This window comes from Paroedura picta, chromosome 15 (assembly GCF_049243985.1).
Source record: "Paroedura picta isolate Pp20150507F chromosome 15, Ppicta_v3.0, whole genome shotgun sequence".
Taxonomy (NCBI): Eukaryota; Metazoa; Chordata; class Lepidosauria; order Squamata; family Gekkonidae; genus Paroedura; species Paroedura picta.
Genome location: NC_135383.1, coordinates 7,710,707 through 7,718,180, shown reverse-complemented (window position 1 = coordinate 7,718,180; position 7,474 = coordinate 7,710,707).

Genomic DNA, 7,474 nt, shown 5'->3' with positions numbered 1-7,474 from the left:
CTCAGGGTCCTTCAGAAAACTCCCAAGGCAGAGTGGGGGATCAGATCAGGATTGCTCAGATTCTGGCCCAACACTAGGGTTGTAGGTGTCCTGCATGGTGCAGGGGGTTGGACTAGATGACCCAGGAGGTCCCTTCCAACTCTATGATTCTAGAATTAGTCACTCCACTCCACTGGGTCAGTTAACCCAGAGCAGCCAACAGAGCAAACCGGCAACTTCCCCGGACTGGGACGAAAAGCTGATTCTGAATTTGTCTGGAAAGTGACAGGACGGTCCTTACGGCTCATTGGGCCGTCTGCTCCAGTGGTTCGTAATAATCCCAAAGGAAACAGGCGTGTTAGTAAGGCCGCAAGCTTTACCGACCTATGCAATGGCTAGATTAACTCAAAGCTTCGCCCAGCGGACGAGTGGCAGCCCATTTCCGTAGGGGAGGGTCAACGTTAAGCCAGGGGGCTCCAGCCGAGTTCACCGGGGCCTTTGTTAGCAGGTGGGGAAAAGTCAACATGAGGAATTGTGCAGACAAGTCTTTTGACTCCGGCCTGTTTGGGGATGAAAAAGGAAAGCATTCCCGCTGACTGGCGCTGTTTATTAAAGCAGGATCTCGCCCTTCCTTCTGTGTCTCCAAAAGGGTTGAGTAACGCAGAATTATATAATTATAGAATCACAGAGTTGGAAGGGAACCCCTGGGTCATCTAGTCCAACCCCCCCCCACACACACACACAATGCAGGACAGCCACAATCCTATTGCTCACCCACTGTAACCTGCCACCCCCTTGAGCCTTCACAGAATATGCAAAGAGGTTGTGAGTGCTGCACAGATGCCAAACATGATGCGATTTCAAAATAGGTATGTTATGATGAGTAAAACATTTGCACATGAGGGTTTCCCATTCATTTGTAGCCAACCCCTGGTGTGTTCTGACCCCTCTCCTTGGGATGGGGTGTATCAGTAATCCAAACACAAGCAATTTATCTTCATTTTACAGGAGGCCGTGGGCCCAAGGGCACGGATCGCAGACACACTCCTGATGCTAGAGGCAAAGTTATCTCTGGAATGCCGTGAGTCTCCTCTGATTCGTTTGCCTCGCTGCTGGGAAATGTAATCAGTCAAGTAGCTCCGTTCTTGGAGCGTTCCTTCCCCTTCATAAGAGAAGACGGGGAAAGCCTAGGGTTGCCAACCTCCAGGTGGTGGCTGGAGACCTGGGACTACAGCTGATCTCCTGGTGTCAGAGATAAATCCCCCCCCTGCTTCAGAAATGCCCCTGCCTTTCCCTGACTCCACCCCTTATGTCGGGGTGGCTCTCCAGATATCCATGGACTACAATTACCATGAGCCAGTGGCAGGGGCTCATGGTAAGTGTAGTCACATATATCTGGAGGGTTACAGTTTGGCCACCCCTGTCCTATATCTTCAGGGATTTCCCATCCCAGCGCTGGCAGCCCTATCTGCACAATGCTGGCAATGGATTTTTATCCATGTTAATGAAATTACTAACAAATCTATTATTCTATGTAAATGTATCTGCATTTGAATTTATCTAAGACAGCGTAGGTTTTCCTGAAATCACAAACAAAGCCTCACGAAACACTTCTTTGAAGCCAAAAATGAAGTTGTCCAGACCGAGCTGCGTTATCTGGAAAGCGTAGCTATTTTTGGATGCCCAATGATGTGAGGGTGACGGGACACGATGAACCCAAAGGGAGGGGAGCCTGGGAAACGAACCTACCAGTTTCAAAAGCCTCCTCTTTAATCGCCAGCGTGCCTTCCACTTTGTTGCTTTATCGTCATAACATATTAAACAATGTCATTACCTAGGAGAGCAGGTATTTTCATATTATTTATGTAGCACAGCCATTTAATTCACTAACAATCTCTTTCTCTACAAATATCTATATCAGGGGTAGTCAACCTGTGGTCCTCCAGATGTTCATGGACTACAATTCCCATGAGGGAATTGTAGTCCACGAACATCTGGAGGACCACAGGTTGACTACCCCTGATATATAGCATGTGGTTGGGAAGCATAGCTGTGATGGATGGATGGATGGATGGATGGATGGATGGATGGATGGATGGATGGATGGATGGATGGATGGATGGATGGATGGATGGACGGACTTCATCCCCAAACCTCCAGGACTTTCCTCAACCAGAGTTGGCAACTCTTGCAAGGCTCACAACATTTTTGAGGAGGAAATATTCACCCACTCCAGGATGAGGGTTGGCTGGGTTTGTCTATCATGGCCATTAAATGGCTTGGGGGCAGCCTGAAGAGGTGGCATTTGAGAAACCCCAAGATTGTGTTCCAGTGTAAACTTCCGTGGACTTGAGCCACTTCTCCCGATCTTGTCGTGTGCGGAGGCAAGCCAAGGATTCACTCATGTGCAGCAAGGTGTGGCCTGTCTGAGCACCCCGAGCAGGCCTGGGCTGCCAGCTTTTGCACGGGCTCCTCCCCCCGTATTGAAACAGAAGCCTTATCGGACTGTAGCTCTAAGTGGGCAGTCCGGCTGATTTCCATGCTATTAAAAGACAAAACTATTGTGTTGTGAGAACAGGACAGTCAGACACTTCTGTGCCTACTGAGGAACAATTTGTTTGCCAAACCAGCCACATAATCACACACACACACACACACAGAGGGGATTTCTACCGCAAAACTTAGAACAGGCACGGAAATTACCACTTCCCTATTGCCAGTTTTGTCACTGGGCCAAGCTCGCCCTTGGCATGAATCGGCAACGGAATCCCCAGTGAAAAAAGCAGTCATAAATATGAATGCCAGCCTCCAGGTGGGACCTGGGGATTCCCCCGAATTACAGCTCATCTCCAGGTAACAGAGAAAAGTTCTCCTGGAGAAAATGGATGCTTCAGAGGGTGGACTGTATGGCAAAAATCAATGGGCTGCCCCCTCTTGCAGAATACAGCTCTCCCAGGGAATACTGGCGAAGAAGAAGAAGGAGAAGAAGAAGAAGAAGAAGAAGAAGAAGAAGAAGAAGAAGAAGAAGAAGAAGGAGAAGGAGAGAAGGAGAAGAAGGAGAAGAAGGAGAAGAAGAAGAGAAGAAGAAGGAGAAGGAGAAGAAGGAGAAGAAGAAGAAGAAGAAGAAGAGAAGAAGGAGAAGAAGAAGAAGAAGAAGAAAAAGAAGAAGAAGAGGAAGAAGGAGAAGGAGAAGTAGGAGAAGAAGAAGAGAAGAAGGAGAAGGAGAAGAAGAAGAACAAGAAGAGAAGAAGGAGATGAAGAAGAAGAAGAAGAAGAAGAGAAGAAGGAGAAGGAGAAGAAGAAGAAGAAGAGAAGGAGAAGAAGGAGAAGAAGAAGAAGACAAAGAAGTCGCAAAGTGGCTTACAGTTACCTTCCCTTTCCTCTCCCCACAACAGACACCCTGGCGCAACTATTTTAAAGCCCTTTCACATATTGAACCTTAACTGCCTCATCCTGGCCGCCGATGGCCAACTTATGCTTTGCCACATAAAAATGTGAACGCTGACTTCTGTAGCCTATGCAAAGAGCCTGTTTGGATGTATCTCACGCTCCCCCGTGTGCCCGGAACTACCTCCCCATTAAAGAAGACTTCGCTCTTTGGCGTTGCCAACGTTGGCGGCATCTGCATGCCAGGAGTGATGCAACGGCCCCGCATAGGTGGCTTGGGCACAGCTGGGCAAGCCCACTGCAGTTGCACCATGGGTGAAGCCGTGTTTCAGAGAACGCCCAACCCCGGGGGCCGTTACCATGCGTGTAGATGGCAGCGCAGTCTGACTGCTGGCTAATTATGAAACCCGAGTCCTCTTTCGATCCCAAGAACTCTGCTTTCTTCAGAGCTTTGCCGTGGAAGAGATAACAAAAAAAAGGGGGGGGACTCTTCTTGAGCCAAACAGAAGGAGGAGCTGTGCCCGGTTAGTGGATTTGACTTACGCCAGGCTGAGGAATCAGTGAGTTCTCTGGTTTCTTTTTAAAGGTGCTGATCAGTTTTGATACAGGCACTCACCGTGCTTGCATGCTTTTTATTTAAAAAAAAAAAAGACCTCTGGGCACCGGGCCTTTCTGTCATGTGGGTTTGCGCATGAACGCTGACCTTTCTCGGTAATACCAAGCCAAGGCTAAAGTGCTTAGCTGATTAGTTAGCGAGCAAAATCACACAGGGATAAAAGAGATGCCTCGGAGTTACTTGAGTGGCTCAGAGGATTTCTGACTTCCAATTAGCTCCCCAAACGGGGTTTTCGTTTTAGATGCAATTCCTCCCTGAAAAAAGTTTCCATAACTAGAGGATAAAAGTGATCCGTAGTGGCAAAAGCTACACACACACACACTCCTTCCCGCTCAATCCTCTAGAGCAGGGGTAGTCAACCTGTAGTCCTCCAGAGGTTCATGGACTACAATTCCCATGAGCCCCTGCCAGCAAACGTCATGGTTTGGAAAGGTCATCAGATGTATCTTATCATTCATTCATTCATTCATTCATTCATTCATTCATTCATTCATTTATTTGACTTATTGCCCACCACTCTCAAATTGGCTCCAAAGGCAGTTGAATGCATGCAAAATGTCCCCTACCACTTCCTCTCCAAAAGTGCTTAAATTGCAGCTATTCTACCATAAATATAATCCATTGTGCAGTGAACCCATCTAGGATATGAGATGAGGGGGGGGGGGGGGATAGTGGAACCATAATAGACCGTATAATGAAAAGTTCTGCTTCAGAAGCCATTAGACAGGGGGGGAAAATTAATGAAAGAGTGAATCTCTGGCAAAAAGAAATAGGCAGCAAGCCTTGATATTTTATTTACTTATACTTAGTATAAACCCCTTTCTCCCCACTGAGGACACAAAGAGGCTTATGTTGCTCTCCTGTCCTCCTTTTTTTTAATTCTCACAACAACCCTGTGAGGTAGGTCTCAGTGGGTGTGGCCAAGTGAAAGGAAACCCAGTAGAAGAGAGCACATGCAATACCAGCCGTGGACTTCTAATGTCCTATCAGGGTCAAAACAGGGAGGGTGATGATTCCGGAGTGGAACCGGCACAGGGAAGAGAGGCAAGATTTAACCTTAACCTTTGCTCAAGTTCGTCCATCGACAGTCAGGGCGAAGGGTGAAATCTCCTCTCTGCTTCCTGCATCACTTTGCTTGAGTTGGGGCTGCCTGCAGGCGCAATTTCCCTTTGACAGACTGAAAGGGATCTGAGAACTTCATGACATCAATTTACGCAAACCATGGTGCATGTTTGCTTTCATTTCAAGATTCTCTGCAACGGACAGGCCCGGGCAATTTGGATGAGTCCCCTTCCAGGCAGGGAGACTTTCTTTCCAAGGAGAGTCCTGTCAAAGATGAGCTCAATTTAGCCAGGGGAGCGGGGAGATGGACCGTTCATGCCATGCTCCGCACGCTCTGCTGATAGGACTGCAATTCTGTGCCTACTTTTGAAGAAAAAGAAGAGTTGGTTACTACACCCTGCTTTTCACTACCCGAAAGAGTCTCAAGGCGGCTTCCCGTCGCCTTCCCTTCCTCTCCGCACAACAGACACCCTGTGAGGGAGGTGGGGCCGAGAGAGCGCCGAGAGAACTGCTCCGTGGGAACAGCTCTAACAGGACTGTGACTAGCCAAAGTCACCCAGCGGGCTGCACGTGGTGGAGCCGGGGGATCAGACCTATTGTCTAGAGATCAGTTGGAATTTTGGGAGAGCCCACCTCCAGATGGGAGCTGGAAAGGTCCCACTTGTCATCACAGATCTCCAGGCAACAGAGAGCGCTTCACTTGGAGGCAATACCCCACTTTGGAATTTCGACTCTATGCCATATTATTATTATTATTATTATTATTATTATTATTATTATTATTATTATTATTATTATCATCATCATCATCATCATCATCATTATTATTATTATTATTATTATTATTATTATTATTATTATTATTATATTTTGCAATGTGCCCCAAACCCCTCTTTCCTAAGGCACGCCCCCCCCCAATCTCCAGGTGTTTCCCAACCTGGAGCCGGCAACCCTAGGAGATCTCCAGGCTCCCACCTGACGGATGGGCACCCAAGTGACAACGCACCAGCCTTAACGTTTCTCTTTAGCCATCGTTGGACCTGGGATGTTTGGCTCAGCCTGGCACCTGCCTCGGGCCGGAACACACTAGTCAGGACGGAGATGCACCCAAGTGGACTTCCAAAACACGTTCCCAGCGACCCCAGAAGAGCAGTCCCTTCAACTGGGTCCTGCTAGGGTGATGTTCATGATAAGTCTTCCTTCGGGACCCACGTAGGAAGCATGGCGAGGCTCAAAGGGGAGGCAGCAGTGGTAAATTTAGCCTCCTCTCTCCGGGGCCCCCTTGCCAGGAAAGCACGGTGGCTGCATGCCAAAAAGCGGGCCTGTTATCGGGCGAGCGAGAGCCAGAAGTGTTCTCTTCCACATGGCTGCTTTGCCAAGAGCCACCTTTTCAAATCAGCTCTAATCCCTCTGGGTTCATTTTCCCCTGCTCTAGGCATTAACTGTTTCCGGCCCCTAGCCTCAGCCGCAGCCCCGATGGAGGGAGAAATTCCAGGGACCTGGGGAGGCTGGCCTTTGTTCCCCTTGCTGCAGAGGCTTTCAGCTGCAAATCAGGAACCGTCAGGCGGAAGGCTTGCCAACTCTGGGTTGTGGAACACCTGGAGATTTTGAGGATGGAACATGAGAAGGGTGGGGTTTGGGCGGGGAAAGGACTTCAATGGAGTACGAATGTCATAGAGGTCGCCTTCCAAATCTGTCATTTTGGGAACTGATCTCCGTTGCCTGCAGGTTAGCAGTAATCCCTTCCATACCAAGCTTCCAATCATACCAGAAGGCTTAGGTTGCCAACCTGCAGGTGGCACCTGGAGATCTCCTTAGATTACAACTCCCAGGGAATTCTTACCCCCGGGTCGTTCCTGAGTTGTTGTGGGGAAAGCTGTTTCCGGAAGCAGGTAAGACTGTGTCAGAACTGGAGAATTCTTCCAGGATGGCTGTAAACTTGTGAGGTTCCTTTATTTGGGCACATTTCTAGACGCTTGCCCTATTTCTCGGAGTCCGCCGAAGAAGCAAGGACTTGGTAAAACAAGTTTCATTTATTTATTTTATTTAATGTATAGACCGCCTTCCCCTCAGGCTCAGGGCGGTTTACACAGAACGTAAAAAAAAACAGTACATGGCACGTAGTTTTTTCCATAACATGTAAATATCCGGGTCTTTGTGGGGACATGTTATGGAAATAACTAAGTGGAATGTATTGCTTTTTTTTAACGTTCTGCGCAAACCGCCCTGAGCCTTCCTTCATGGAGTCTAGGCCCACAGTCAAATTCTTGCTCCCCTCTGTCGTCCCAGTGAAAATAATTCAAAAGAGGAAACTGGACTTCAGCTGGAGCAATTAAAGCACCAGTCTTAATGAGCAATTGATTAAATACAAAGTGGGCGAAGGACAAAGAAGACGGATGAAAGGGCTGACAGGAAGAAAGAAGACACCAG